This window comes from Cryptomeria japonica, chromosome 3 (genome assembly GCF_030272615.1).
Source record: "Cryptomeria japonica chromosome 3, Sugi_1.0, whole genome shotgun sequence".
NCBI classification, from domain to species: Eukaryota; Viridiplantae; Streptophyta; class Pinopsida; order Cupressales; family Cupressaceae; genus Cryptomeria; species Cryptomeria japonica.
The window spans coordinates 561,510,905-561,525,789 of NC_081407.1; the positions used below are offsets into that span (position 1 = coordinate 561,510,905).

Consider the following 14,885-nt stretch of genomic DNA (forward strand, 5'->3'; position numbering starts at 1 on the left):
CCTACTCACACAACACACAACTTGCTCATTTGGTGATCACCATTCAAACATTCATGCTTCTCCTGCACACATATGGTCAGTATCTATTATTTTACAACATATTGGACCCATTCCACAAGTCACAATAGAAACAAAAAGTGGAATGGGTCATTCATCCATAATAAACCCCAAAATCCAATAAAAACTGTCAAATAACAGCCTTAAGGACAGTCAGCATTTCGATGCACAAAAAGATTGATTAAACCTTCAAAATGAATTTAAATTATTCTTAGAACATCCACCAAACACTTTCCAATGGGTGCAGATCAATATGAAGAAATAAAACCACAACATGCTTCAGATTTCACTCATGAAATGCAAGGAAAACGTTGAATTTTTATTGCAATAGTTTGTTTTCACATAGATCAACCTTCAAATCAACATCAGCAACCTCTCCACACATGAGAATGAGATTTTTAAACACTATTATGATTCCTTATGATAAGTCTTCTCATGCATCCTTGTGGCTATTTCATCTTTATCTTCCGGATAATGAAGTACCTATTGCGCTTAATCCTTTGTAAGCTCACTGATATTAATGGTGTTGATATTAATCCTTTGTAATCGGAAAAAGTCAACCGGATGGTAACATCGACAAGTAGAAGTATGTGATCATGATAGCATACACCATTTAATTCCATCGACAGAACACACACTAGTGGCAATGGAGAAATATTCTCTTGTCGATAGCCGATGAGGCTATCGGTATGACTTATCCCGATGGACATTGGCAAAAAGTAAAATGCATCAGCAAAGGTTACAATGATAAAGGGTCATCGGTGTAGACAAAAGCAGTCGGGATTTATTTTTTTTTAAATGTTGGGGAAGGTCAAAATTCTGACGAACACCACAAGACAACCGACGATGTTGCCATACCTATGACAACAAAAATGTCGGAGGATGCAGCCTCATCTGTCATCGTAATCATCAAAATTTTGACATCTCCTTGAAGATGATCCATTGACAGAACACACACTAGTGGCAATGGAGAAATCCGTTGGCAATTGACACTCAAATTATTGGTTTCAATATGTTGTCGTTGATGACAACATGATCCGGCTTGGTTGTTTACCGACAGACACTTCACTGGCACCGACACCGACAGGTATCTTCGCCGGTAGGAGGAATTCTTTGGTTACCGGCATTGCAAGCCGACATGACTTCATCAGGTTATCGGTGTTGGACTCCAACATCATTTTGGGAGATCTGACATCGGCAATTGATTATGATATTTATGTATTTATGTAATTGAGCTGACATGTATGTTCATTTTGTAATTATCTTTGTAAGCCTACATAAGGCATGAAGGATTGTAAGGGTATATAGGTTAGTTGATTCGATCATTTTGTGAGATGATAGAGTATGAGATGTTTTTTAATGCGAAATATGTAAGAGAGATCATGTATGTGGGGACATTTATGTAAGAGGTTATTCTAGTAAGGGTTTAGGGTTTCAGACCGAAACAAACAGAGCTTAACCGGAACCGTATTCAGGCATAGGAGATGTTATCTTTGCAGTTCACCCATTTCGTTGGATTGTAGTCTGAATTTATGTGTAGTTAGTGAGGCTCCTTTTGTGATTGAGCAGTGTGCTCTAGGCTATAAGCCTTCCTGCAAGTGCAGGCCCCTATATTTTGTAATATCTTTTCATATGGCCAGTGGATTGATATTGTGGGTCACAAATCCCATAGTGGTTTTTCCTCTTTGAGGTTTTCCACATATAATTCTCTGTGTTATGGTATTCATTTGTGTGATTGTCTTATTGGTTGCTTTACTTCTCTCAATCTTATATGTACTGGTATACCGGTTGGTGAATGCATGTTTTGATAAGGTTAAAATTGATTATTTCGGTAGATAACTGATTCACCACCCCCCCTCCCCCACCTCTCAATATTCTTGCATTCCAACAATTGGTATTAGAGTCTTGTTCCTCGGAGGAAGTTTAACAACTTGAGGGAGATCCTGAATCCGGAATCCATGGATATGAGTTTGGAGAAGCAACTTGAGGTAGAACTTGAAGATTATGATGCTGAAAGGATGAAGACCTTTAAGTTACAAGATGAATTGAATTTTACTCAGGAATTCATTCTTATCCTACAGGAGAGGTTGTCATTGGTTCAAGCTAGGAGGAAGGAACTTTTGCAGAATAAGGATAATGAAGAGAAGGATGCCCTTAATGAGAAATGTTAGAAGCTGAGTCAAGAGAACATGGTCATGAGGAGTGAAATGCAAGCCTTAACTATAAGGATGTCAAAGGAAATTGAAGACCGTAAGAAAAAGGAAGAAAATCTTGTTGTATCTCTAAAAGACAAATTTGAAGAATGCACTCAGTTGGCTCATAAAAATGAGATGTTGAGAACTGATTTAGTGCAATCCCTGAGTAATGAACAAGAACTTTAGAGACAAATGATAATTATGAGAGATGATCTGACTGCTGCAAGTGAGTACAAAAAAAAATTCAAGGTTGGTTCAGCACAACTTGGTGAGTTATTGAAAAGTCAAAGATAGAATGGAGATTCCAGTGGACTTGGATTTGAACAAGGTCAAAGCTCTGGTACTACAAATGAAGATCAAAATCAGAAGGAACTGGTAAGGCAGCTTAATGCTTACAAATTTAATGGTAGATGTTCTATTTGTAATAAATTTGGTCACATGGCTAGGCAATGTAGAAATAGAGCGAATCAGAACTATAATCCTGCTCCCAGTCAATGCTCTAAATGCAATAAGTATGGTCATAAGACAAAACATTGCAGAATGAATGTTAAATGTTATGCATGTGGAAATTTTCGACATATGGCTAAACAGTGCAGGTCAAGCAATTATACTGGTTTTAGCAAATCAATTCAAAGAACAATGTTGCATGCTATGCATGCAATAAGGTTGGACACATAGCTAAGTTTTGTAAAAACAGAAATCCATCGATTAACAATGAAGGATCAAGTGAGAAAGGAAAAGAGAAGGCTAATGAAATCCAGCAAGATCATATCAAGAAATAGGTTGGGAAGTCAGAAGATCAATCAGCGGATGAAAATGCTCTGGTTACTCAATCGATAGAGGAGGTTGCTCCTGCACTGACACAAAGCTCATCCGGTAACTGAGGCGGATGCCTTAGGGATAGGCAAAATTCATGTCAATACTGCTTATGCCCCAAGAAGAGGTTCAAAAAGATGTTCCAGACATTGGAATGCTTATCGAGCATGGAGATGTTTGATCAAGATCCGGTATCTTTCACCATAAGTCATTCATATCAATGACGGATTAGGGTTTTCTTGGAGGATAAAAGGTTGAATCCACTTCATTTCTGATCACTTTGCATTCAGAGAGATTCAGAGCGAGTCTAAGGCAATTTAGTGCGATCGATATCTTCTTCAGCGATTTCACTAAGGATTGGAAGAGTTCTTTTGGGTTTTCACCAACAACTACTTCACAGGGATTTATCTTTCATCATGGAAGCCTGATCATCCTCTGCACCAACTTTTATTGCAAATCCTACTTTTGTTGAGGTCAAGGACCATCCTAGGACAATTTTCAAACAATGTCCGCATATAGCCACCTTGGATGATTCGGTTGGCGCTATTTCTTGTGTTCCGATAGGAGTCATATATGTTGAAGATGTTAGAGCATACATTCACTGTCATATTGAGGATTTGGGAACCAGTGATATTAAGAGCATGTATATGAGCGAGTTAATGAGAGATTCTGGAAAGATTAAGCCCGAGTATCAGCACATTTAGGATCTAGGGTTTATCGACATTCTAGATATTCCCGAATTTGAGGATAAGATTGTTAGATGTGTTTTAAGCAGAGTGCATGAAGAATTCATCCAGTTGGACAGATCGTATAAGATCTCGAAGGAGGCCATCAGGGCAATCACCGGTTTCCCGCAGATTGGACAGCGTCCAGAGAAGAAGGTTTTTAATGATCAAGTCAAGAAGATTACCAGCGCAACATCAGACAAGCGATCAATGAGGGTTAGTACTATCACCGACAAAGATATCAGATTCGGAAGCATGATTATTGGTTACAAGGTAACTCAATCAAACCGTCTGAATTCTATTTCTAGCTCTTGCATTTATGCAACACATAAAATGATGAGGGAAAATGAGAAGTTAGATCTCTATGGATGGATGTTAGATGAATTGTTAATTAACCTAAGGAAGATCAAAGGAGAGAAGAAGGGAACATTCTGGTATGAAAATCTTATTGCCTGTTTGATGTTATTTTTCATCAATGAAACTCTTGGTTTTGGGAAGAGACGATGAGCATTTGATATCCTGGTAGGAAGGCAACTGAAACAATTTATTGCGAGTTTGGGTAGTCAGCGAGATGACAAAGTTTAGGGCTACTTTAAGGCATTTCAGAAGGCTATGAATTCTAGGGAGAGGGTTCCAAAGCAAATTGTTAAGAAATACTTAACTGAGATATGATTCATGGTTAAGAAAGATGAAACTTTGATGGAAGTTGTCAAGCCTCGGAAGATTTGGATTGAAGAGATGGGTTATGAAGTTGATGCACAGATTTTAGATGCTTATGCATAGTTGCTAATTGATGAACCTATTGATGAAGTTGAGAAAACCTTTGGTACTGCTAAGTAGAAAAAGAAAGAGGTTGAAACTGAGTTTAACCGAAAGAAGAGGGAGAAGCAACAGGGCAAGGCAAGAAAGTTTGTGGAACAGGTATATTAGGATACCAAGGCATTAATTGATATTGTTCCGGAAAAAGGAAGGAAGAGGAAAGAACCAGAAATTTTTATTGAGCCTATTCTTTTAGAATCTGGATCTGATGATGACACACCCTTAGCATTCAAGATGGTATTGAGGAAGAAAACTGAAGAGTCTAAGGTAGAAGCTAGGAAGCAATCAGTTAAGAAAGTTACAATCAGGGTACCCGCACAGAAGTGAGCTCCAAAGGAAACACCTTCTGCTCCATCCGGTACTAGAAGAAGAAAGAAGATGGTTGGCATTGATCTGACACTTGTTACCGGTAATGTAATTATTAATACACCCAAAAATTGTGCAAAATTAGTAGATGAAATAACTAAAGATGGTCTGTTGAAGAATGTACAATTTTATTATGAGCATCTGGGATGATGATGAATAGAGAGAAGTTGAGGAAACAATTTTGTTGTATCTAGATATATATAAGAAAGCCTTGTTCGAAATTGAAAATTAAATACTACCATAGTTATATGACAAATTACATGCTAAAAGTTTATCAGCAATGGAGGAGGACAAGCATATAAAGATTCAAGAGTTGTTATCTACTTGTGCATCTATTACTCCAGACGATTTGGACAAGACTCTTGAGGTTCCAGACATGAAAATATTTCACAGCAAGCATAGGATAGTCAGTCTTATGTTAGGTAGGGTTAATGAGATAGTCACTGAGACCCACAAGGCATGGGTTCAATTCTTTGCAGCAAACCCTGGCTTTTATACTTCACCGAAAGCTAAAATTGATACTACAAACATCTCGGTTGAAGGGAAAGGTAAAGGTATAATGGGTACCACATATACAATTTTGAATTTTTTTAAGATATTGGATATAGAGCCCCCGATCAATAGAATCAAAGAGTGTAAAGGTTGCAAGTGAATAGATTACTAATGTTGAGGACAATAGTCCTCTGGATCCGAATGTACAGGTTGAGGTCATAGTTCATAAGGAGGGACCGGCAGTAACTGATACAACACCAAGTGGTGAAGCCACCGGTGCAAGATTGGAAGCTATAAAAGTTACACCATTGGAGGAGAAGAGAGAGGAATCTGGCAGGGAACTAGTAGTGAGCCCTTCATTATTGTCAATTGACACCTCGTAGGTTGAATAGAAAAGCATTACTGAGATGATTTTTGTTGAGCTCATGATGAGGGCTGCACAAAAAATGATGAAGGAAGGATCTATGGACAAAGGAGTTATTGATCAGTCTATCACTGTTTTGCATAGACTTATCCCGGAGTGCAAATTTGACAAAGAAGCAAGCCCATCTGGTAAGATTAAAGTAATCACAGAACACATTTCAAAGGAATTTCAATCTTTACAGCAGATATCAAACCGGTAGGCACTAGAGAGGTTTACACAAGCTACGGGAGAAATATTTGATCAAATGATTGAGTCAGAGAAGATGGAGATTAATGATAAGCTGAAGTTGATTGATAATGCTTTGAGGTAGTGTACTAATATTTATAGTGTGTTGTAACATAGGTTTACTTACAGCTGAGACAGATAAAGGGATCAAGGATACTCAGGAGAAGATTGTAGGTATAGTCAATTCTTTTGATGGTTCACATTCTTTGACTACATCTATTGATCGTCAGATTGTGGTTTTGGAAGCCCAAGTTTCATCTCTTGAGAGAGATAAAGAAAAAATCATAAGAAGAGCCAAAGGTCTTAGAGGATTGGTGAGTCCCCAGTTGGATTCATTAAGTGTAGATAAGGAGTGTATTGATATGGCTGGTAATCCCACACCAGTAGAACTTAAGGATAAAGAGTCATATGCCCATATGCTTAATGGACTTGTATCTATTTCCCACACACTCAAATCAAGTTGGTATACCTATCTAGAGCTTTTGGAGAAAGCCTATCAAGAAATTTTCAAATATATTCAACTTGGTAAGGTATTTTGGGACATTCTTTGTATAGTCTTTCATTCTTCATCTCGGTTTTTGGTATTTTTTTTGGCATTGATGTCAAAGGGGGAGTATAGGTTAAAATTATATTATTGGCATTGAAATATTTGGAGGTATGGAGTATATTGTTCAGGTCATGATCATAGATGGATATTCAGCTCAGGGGGAGCAGTCTCACGATGAAACCGGAAGATGGAAACCATTATCATTTTTCACATGAGTGATGCCATCAATGACAAAGGGGGAGATTGTTGGAAATTGACACTTAATTGATTGGTTTCAATATGTTTTCATTGATGGCAACATGTTCCGTCTTGTTTGTTTACCAATAGACACTTCACTGGCACCGACAGGTATCTTCACTGGTAGGAGGAATTCTTTGGTTACCGACATTGCAGGCCGACATGACTTCATTAGGTTATCAGCATTGGAAGCTGACATCATTTTGGGAGATCTGGCATCGGCAATTAATTATGATATTTATGTATTTATGTAATTGAGCCGACATGTATGTTCATTTTGTAATTATCTTTGTAAGCCAACATAAGGCATGAAGGATTGTAAGGGTATATAAGTCAGTTGATTAGATCATTTTGTGAGATGATAGAGTATAAGATGTTTTGTAATGCAAAATATATAAGAGAGATCATGTATGTGAGGACATTTATGTAAGAGGTTATTCCGATAAGGGTTTAGGGTTTCAAACCAAAACAGACAAAGCTTAATCGGAACTGTACTCGAGCATAGGAGATGTTATCTTTGTAGTTCACTCATTTCTCTGGATTTGTATGTAGTCAATGAGGCTCATTTTTTGATTGAGCAGTGTGCTCTAGGCTGTAAGCCTTCCTACAAGTACAAGCCCCTATATTTTGTAATATCTTTTCATATGGCCAGTGGATTGATATTGTGGGTCACAAATCCCACCATGGTTTTTCCTCTTTGAGTTTTTCCACGTATAATTCTTTGTGTTATTCTATTCATTTGTGTGATTGGCTTATTGGTTGCTTTACTTATTTCAATCTTACATGTACCGGTATACCGGTTGGTGAATGCATGTTTTGATAAGGTTAAAATTGATTATTCCGGTAGAACACTGATTCACCCCCCCCCCCTCGTCTCATTGTTATTGGATTCCAACAAAATCATGTCTTTCCCGGTAAGACTTATCCCAATGGAAACTGGCAAAAGTGAAATGCATCGAAAAAGGTTACGATGTTAAAGGGTCATCGTTAAAGGTTACGGCGATAAAGGATGCAATGAAGTCAGAATTTAGACGTCTCCTCATCAAACAAACATGCCACCTAGTGGCAATGGAGATATCTTGTCTTGTCGGTAGCCGATGAGGATATTGGTAAGACTTATCCCAATGGACACTGCCAAAGTAAAATGCATCGGCAAAGGTTACGTCGATAAATAAAGGGTCATTGACAAAGGTTACGGTGATAAAGGATGCAACGAGATTGGAATTTCAACATCTCCTCGTCAAAAAAACATGTCGTGGGTGCATAGAAATTTTCGATGTGGTGTCATCTGAATTTTGACGTGAATCTTGTTGTTGGAATCACCAACAAAAAAATAGCGACAAACGAATATGTCATAATTCTGATGTTTAGTTGTCTAAGTTCCTACGAACGGTCGTTGGAAAACTGCTCCAAATGTACTAGTGGATTGCTCACAATTCCAAAAGCTAGACTCATTCTATGGGTCATGTAGTGAATGCCAGTAATGTAGGGTGGATAAGAACTTTCCATCTTTGTGCAAATACCATTCCTGTGACCTTGCATTACTGAAGCTCCATCCACTCCAACACACACCAACTTTTTGGGAATCATCATGTCATCCATACCTCCATATTCAATTAAAAAACTCTTTACTAGTTGAAATAAATTTTTCATTGTTGCACTATCCTTCATTTTAGCAACAGATAGTAGATGAGGTTGGCAGACATGATTCTATACAGTATAAACATGCATGCATACCCACGAATCATCATCTACTATTGTAACTTCGTCTAAAGACAACACAATAAAGTTTGACTCTCTTATTTTTTCCTTTACATCTTATTTTTCAACCTTAGCAAGACAACTTGCCCATTCTCATCCACTATTTACTAACCAATGACCATTAGGATAGTTAGGAACTTTCAAAAAGTATAATAAACCACTCGTTGATGGGTAGTCTATCATAGCACGCCCTCTGCTCAAAATATAAAAAACAACACTTAACTGAACAAATTTTCCTAGTTGTTATATTTGCATTGTTTTTCCAAGAATGACTTCAATAGAACCTTTAACTTCAGCAGGCTTCGTCTGTATTTAATCTTGAAATTAAAAATATTCGACATTCCTCACATGCTTATATTCCTTTTTTTTCCATCTTATCAGTGATTTTTCAACTCCATCTATCATTAGTTTTTCGTAAACTTTACCCATATGTTTTTCTATGGTGTCAATTTTTAGCTACAACCTCTTTTCCTTTTTATGTTTCCAAGTGCAAATCTTACACCTGCATTCTATTGGAGGCTCGCCTTCAATTGGATTCTCCACTGGTTCAATGAATGGATACTTTGACACCCAATTAATTTGAAAATGCTCATTGACATATCCCACTCTCGATCCTTTTTTTAATTTAGCTTTTCTTTTCTCCTTTCGTGCATTATCATTTGTGGCATTATCACCCAAGTCAATTATATCATTTCAGCTAACCTGGGTATCTACCAGAAAATTTTCTTCAATTTCATCATGATCTGAGATACTAGGTTCGTCGCGTTGTTCAATATGCGGTGGAGGTTGTGAATCTTGTGTGTGTACTTGTGATGATGTACCTTCTTGATTTTCACCACAATATTTGCCAACGCCAAAGTACGATGACAATGTTTGGCATTTTGTTTGTCCTCTCTTGGCCTTCCCCACATGCAGGATTCCTACCCTTCTTCCTATTTGACATCTCCAACGAAATAAAGGCTGCAAAAAAATATCAACTTGTTGATAAGTAATAATAGACTATATGATCCATTGGCCCTACAACCTACAATCTAGATATCTGAGGTCTCTCGAGTGACCACTGACGGGTCCCCACTGAATAAGAATGAACTCAAGAGTGCAAACAGATAGAGATTAATTTAGAATAATAGTATAACACTTCAAAAATATGATCACTTACCTTTAGGTCACTAGCAATCGCCAATGCAACTAGCAGCAATGGTTGTTCCTGGTTTGAAACTTCGCTAGTGATCCGAATTGAGAGCTCAGAATCGACCAAATTGTGTAGAGAAAAATATGATCTTTGACTGTATTTATACCAATCCTTATTTAGTGAATTCGACAGGAATTTTATATGGTATACAAATATTTGGTGAATCATGCTTAACTATAACACATCTTATGTAATTTTTGAGGCGATTATGGGTCATCCAATTAATCAGCAATTATAATAGAGTTGGCAAAAATTGGGGTGAATTGAGACATGCTTCCGCAAAATGCCAAGTGAATTGGGTCCTCCTGACCAATAAATCTTTACATGGCTATTAGCGAATTATGATCGTCTATTAAGACAACCTCGAAAAGTGTAGGCGAAAATATTGAATTTACCGTGTGGAAAACGTACATTCCATTAGCAAAACCTTGATAGAGTTACAATTAATTACATAAAACAATGGGTGATTGGGCCATGCATTTGACGAATATTTATAAATTTCGGGCGACATGGCCACCCCCGATCAGTACAATATATTTGCCATTTTCCAGGTCACCGACGAGAAATATTCGCCACTAAAGTAAACCCTAGAGGCACTGTCCTACAGGTCCTCCGCCAACAGATCATCATCCTCTCAAACTAGATCATGTAGGTAGGGAGGATAATCCTAAAGACAAACAACAACAAGAGTACCAGCGGGTGTAGCGCTAGCAACGAGAGCTAAGGACGAGGCAACTTCCACATTCTCATCCAATAGCTCTTGATAGGTGAGAGTCAACGACTGCGTAAAGATCGTAGATAGTATGGAGATTGTTGGCCATATGATGGAATTGATTATGTGTTGCATTGATGTTTTGTCATTGATGTCAACACTAGTTATTATGGTTGTTTACTGACTTTCGATAGAAGGATTGGATTGGAAATTTTATCAGTTGATTGTCACCAGTATGATTTGGATGATGGAATAAGTTTTTAGGGATGGTTCATATGCTTCTGAAGTATGTCTCAGTCAGTTGGTATTGACTTGATGATCGGATGCTATCTTATGTTCTAGTAAGCCTTCTTTGTAGGTCCGATAAGGGTTTCATCGATAGAGCTTTATTGAAGATCTTTGATGTAATACATAAGTGGTGTTGGTGCAGCTTCTAGAAAGGATTCAAGATGTTGATGGCATTTGTATTTATGCCTAGACTAATTGGTGTCCTCACTTTGGCGTGTGTGGATCTAATTTAGGTCTGGTGCTATCTAGGTTATGGACCGATTTTCATGTAACATGTAGGTGGATCCTCTGATGCGCTTACGGGATGTTTTATTGATTGGATGATGTTTGTTTGGCCTTAGGCTAACATATGTTATGATTTTATTTCAAGATTATGTAATGGATCTATTTAATTATCATCTAGGTGGCCGACCTAATTGGTTATTGTTACTACTTATCAGCTTGCCATTAGTTTTATGTCAAAGTTATACTATATACTCTAGTCGGTTATCTCTACCGAGATATTCAGTCGGTATGCACAGTCTAGTTGGTTACAGAAGAAAGCAATCACAAAACACAGTATACACTGAGCTGTCTACCGAGTATCTTTACATGTCTACCGAGCAGCAAAGATGACACACCGAGTTGATATACACCGAGTGAAACATGTTACCAGATTCATTGAACTTGGACATGCATATGAAAACGTGTTACAAGATCGAGGCACATCTAACCGTTATCACATTGGAAATTGCACTTAAAGATTGTGTATGATTTTGAGGTCATTTAACCAATGAAATAATTTGCATGGTTATTCATTCAATAAATCGTGTTTGTAAGATCGAAGCAATGAAAGGATCACCGTCATAAGAGATCTATTTATACAGCATGAGTTAAGAGTTAAAGAGGTGTGTGCATGAGTGTAAGAAGACTATTACAGAGACACAGAGGTCACCGAGAAGGTTTTCAAAGAACAGTCGAAGAATAGAGTAAACAGAAGGGTTTACCGAGTTACTATATGGGTTACCGAGGTATGCTATAAGCAAGGTAATCTTATTCTAAGCACATAGAATCTGCTATAACATTTCAGATGTAAAGTTGCAGATATTTGTAATGATTTTATTGTAATATTGTGAAGTTGTAAGAGAAACCTTTAACAGGGTAAAAACTCTAATCAAGTCTATAAATTGTAAAGCCTCTAACCAGGTGCAGCATTTAGTTTAAGTGTTGTGAAATCCTTTAGTAAGGTAGATCTAACAGATCTTGATACTCCTAACAGGGTAAGCTATCAGAAATAGCTAAACATGTAGCTCTAACCGAGCACTCTTTATGGATGGATGGATGTATGGGCAATGAGCGAATAATGTAATAATCATTTGTGCAGAGGATTTGGTCGATCATAGGTGATCAGTTTGGGTATATGTAAGAAGTTTTAGACCTCCGGTATTGAGCTTAATCGGAACTGTAATCTGGCATGTTTGATGCTATCACTAGCAGTTCTTTTGTCTGGATTGTTGTCCAAATATTTTGAGGTGGTTGACATCTTTATAGTCAGTGAGACTCCATTGTGATGAGCAGTGCGCTCTAGGCAGTGTGTCTTTCTGCATGTGTAGGCCCCTATTGTAATCATATACTTGTCATAGAAGTATCATCTGACTATGGGTAGGGTTTCCCACTGTGGTTTTTCCCTTTACCAGGTTTTCCATGTACAAATCATGGTGTTATGTGTTATAGTTGCATGGTATTGATTCTTTGGTTTTCAATTATGTTTTAATGCTTTATCATTTATTTCAGTATAAGGTTTTAAGTGCTTTAATTTATATAATATGTTAACAATTGATTCATGCCCCCCCCCCCTCTTAGTTGTTCACCGGTTATCCTAATAATTTGTATCAGAGTCTGGTCCTCTTTTTGCAAAATCTTAACAGCTTGAGGAAGATCCTATGGCAACTAATAGTTCAACTACTATTTTCCAAAAGGACAACCCTAGGCTTGATGGAAAAAACTATGGAGTGTGGAAGATTCGGATGGAGACTCATTTAAGATGCATTGGAAAGGAAATTTGGAAAATAACTCAGAATGGTTAAACTCCTCATGATCCGGCATCTGGAAATCCTGCACCGGCAAACTTGGATAAGAACATTAAAAATGACTGCAGAGCTAGAGAATCCCTCTTAAGTGCCTTATCATATCAACAAATCATGGGACTATCAAACAAATAATTGGCAAAAGTTATATGGGACAAGTTGGAGAGTCTGAATGAAGGTGATCCTACTGTTAAAATTACAAAACTTGAATGTTACCGAGTAAGATATGAAAGCTTGAAGATGGAGGAAGATGAAAGAATTTCTAAATTTATGGAAAGGGTAAATGAAATTGTATTAGGAATTCAGTGTTGTGGTGGATGTCTGAGCGAGGAAGAGATTGTTTCAAAATTGTTAAGGGTTTTGCCACCAGCATTTAAGATGAAGGTAACTGCAATTAATGAGCTAAGAACCATGCCTAATTCTTATGTTAATAGAGATACTCTTGTTGGGAAGATATTTGCTTTTGAGCTTGAGGAATTTGGTCCTCTTGGAGCTACAAAGATTGATACTGCATTTAAGGCATCTACATCATCAATCGGCAAACAAGATTGGAAAATTTTGTATGCAAAGGAATTAGAAGAGATTAGAAAAGAAGATGAAAAGATTCGGCAACTTGAAGCCCTATTTGCTAGAAGGATACCTAGAGGTCCGTTAGGAAGTAAGTATGAAGGAAATTCTCCTTTCAAATGTTTTGCATGTAATAAAATAAGTCATTTTGCATCTAGATGTCCTGAAAGGAATTCAAAATTGGAAAAAAGAGCAAGAAGATATTTTAAGCCTAACCTTGAATATCATATCAAGCATAAGTACAGGAGAAACAAAAATAAATCATGCTACTATGCTGATGAGGAAGGAGTAACTGATGACTCAGAGTAAGAACCGACAGGAGACTCAGCTAGTGGATCCGGCAATGGAAAAGACTGGGTATTTTATGCTATGAAGGAAGATGATCCAAAACCAGTTATCATAAATGAGGAAAAGGCCCTTGCAACAAAAGTTGAAGACAAAGATGAATGGGTAATAGACACTAGATGTTCTCATCATATGACAGGAGACAAAAGAAAGTTACTAACCCTGCAAGAATTTGATGGTGGTCAAGTCAGATTTGGTAATAACAAAGCATGCATGACCAAAGGAAGAGGAACCATTTCATTGGATGGTAAGCATAACACTGATAATGTATATTATGTTGAAGGTCTGAAGCATAATCTTTTGAGTGTAGGACAGTTGCTAGATAGAGGATTTCAATTACAATTCAAGGATGGAAAGTGCAAAATCATTAACAAATAAGGATTGGAGATTGCAACCGGTACATAAAAAAAAGCTAACATCTTTCATTTCAACTCCGATGAAAAGACATGTTTGATTACACATATTGATGAAAGTTGGCTATGGCATAAGAGATTGTGTCATGTAAATTTTGATTGCATTGTAAAGATCAGTTCAACTAAGGCAGTTAGAGATTTACCTAAGATTGTGAAGCCTCATAATCTGGTATGTAAGGAATGTCAAATGGGTAAGCAAATTAGAACTTCTTTTAAGAGAATACCTAATAAATCTAATGATATTCTTGATTTGATTCATACTTACCTATGTGGTCCTGCTAATACAAGAAGCTTTCAAGGAGATAGATATTCCATGTTAATCATTGATGACTATTCTAAAATGATGTGGGTTGCTTTTTTAAGGGAGAAATCTGAAGCCTTTGAGAAATTCAAGATCTTTAAAGCTATGGTTGAGAAAGAAAAAAATGAAAATCAAGTGTCTGAGATCAAATCAAGGTGGTGAATTCACATCTGGTGAATTCAATAGTTATTGTGAGAAAAATGGCATTAGGAGATAGTTATCTGCACCCCGAACACCCCAAAGAATGACATTGTGGAAAGAAAGAACAAAACTATTTTGGATGCGGCCAGAAGCATGATGATGGAAGCTAATTTGCCTCATATCTACTGGAGAGAAG

The 14,885-nt window shown here is 37.2% G+C and overlaps 1 pseudogene; it reads left to right on the forward strand.

Moving 5' to 3' along the window:
• LOC131029878 (probable galactinol--sucrose galactosyltransferase 5) overlaps positions 1 to 14,885 on the forward strand; it is a 57,997-nt pseudogene that overhangs the window by 20,326 nt on the left and 22,786 nt on the right.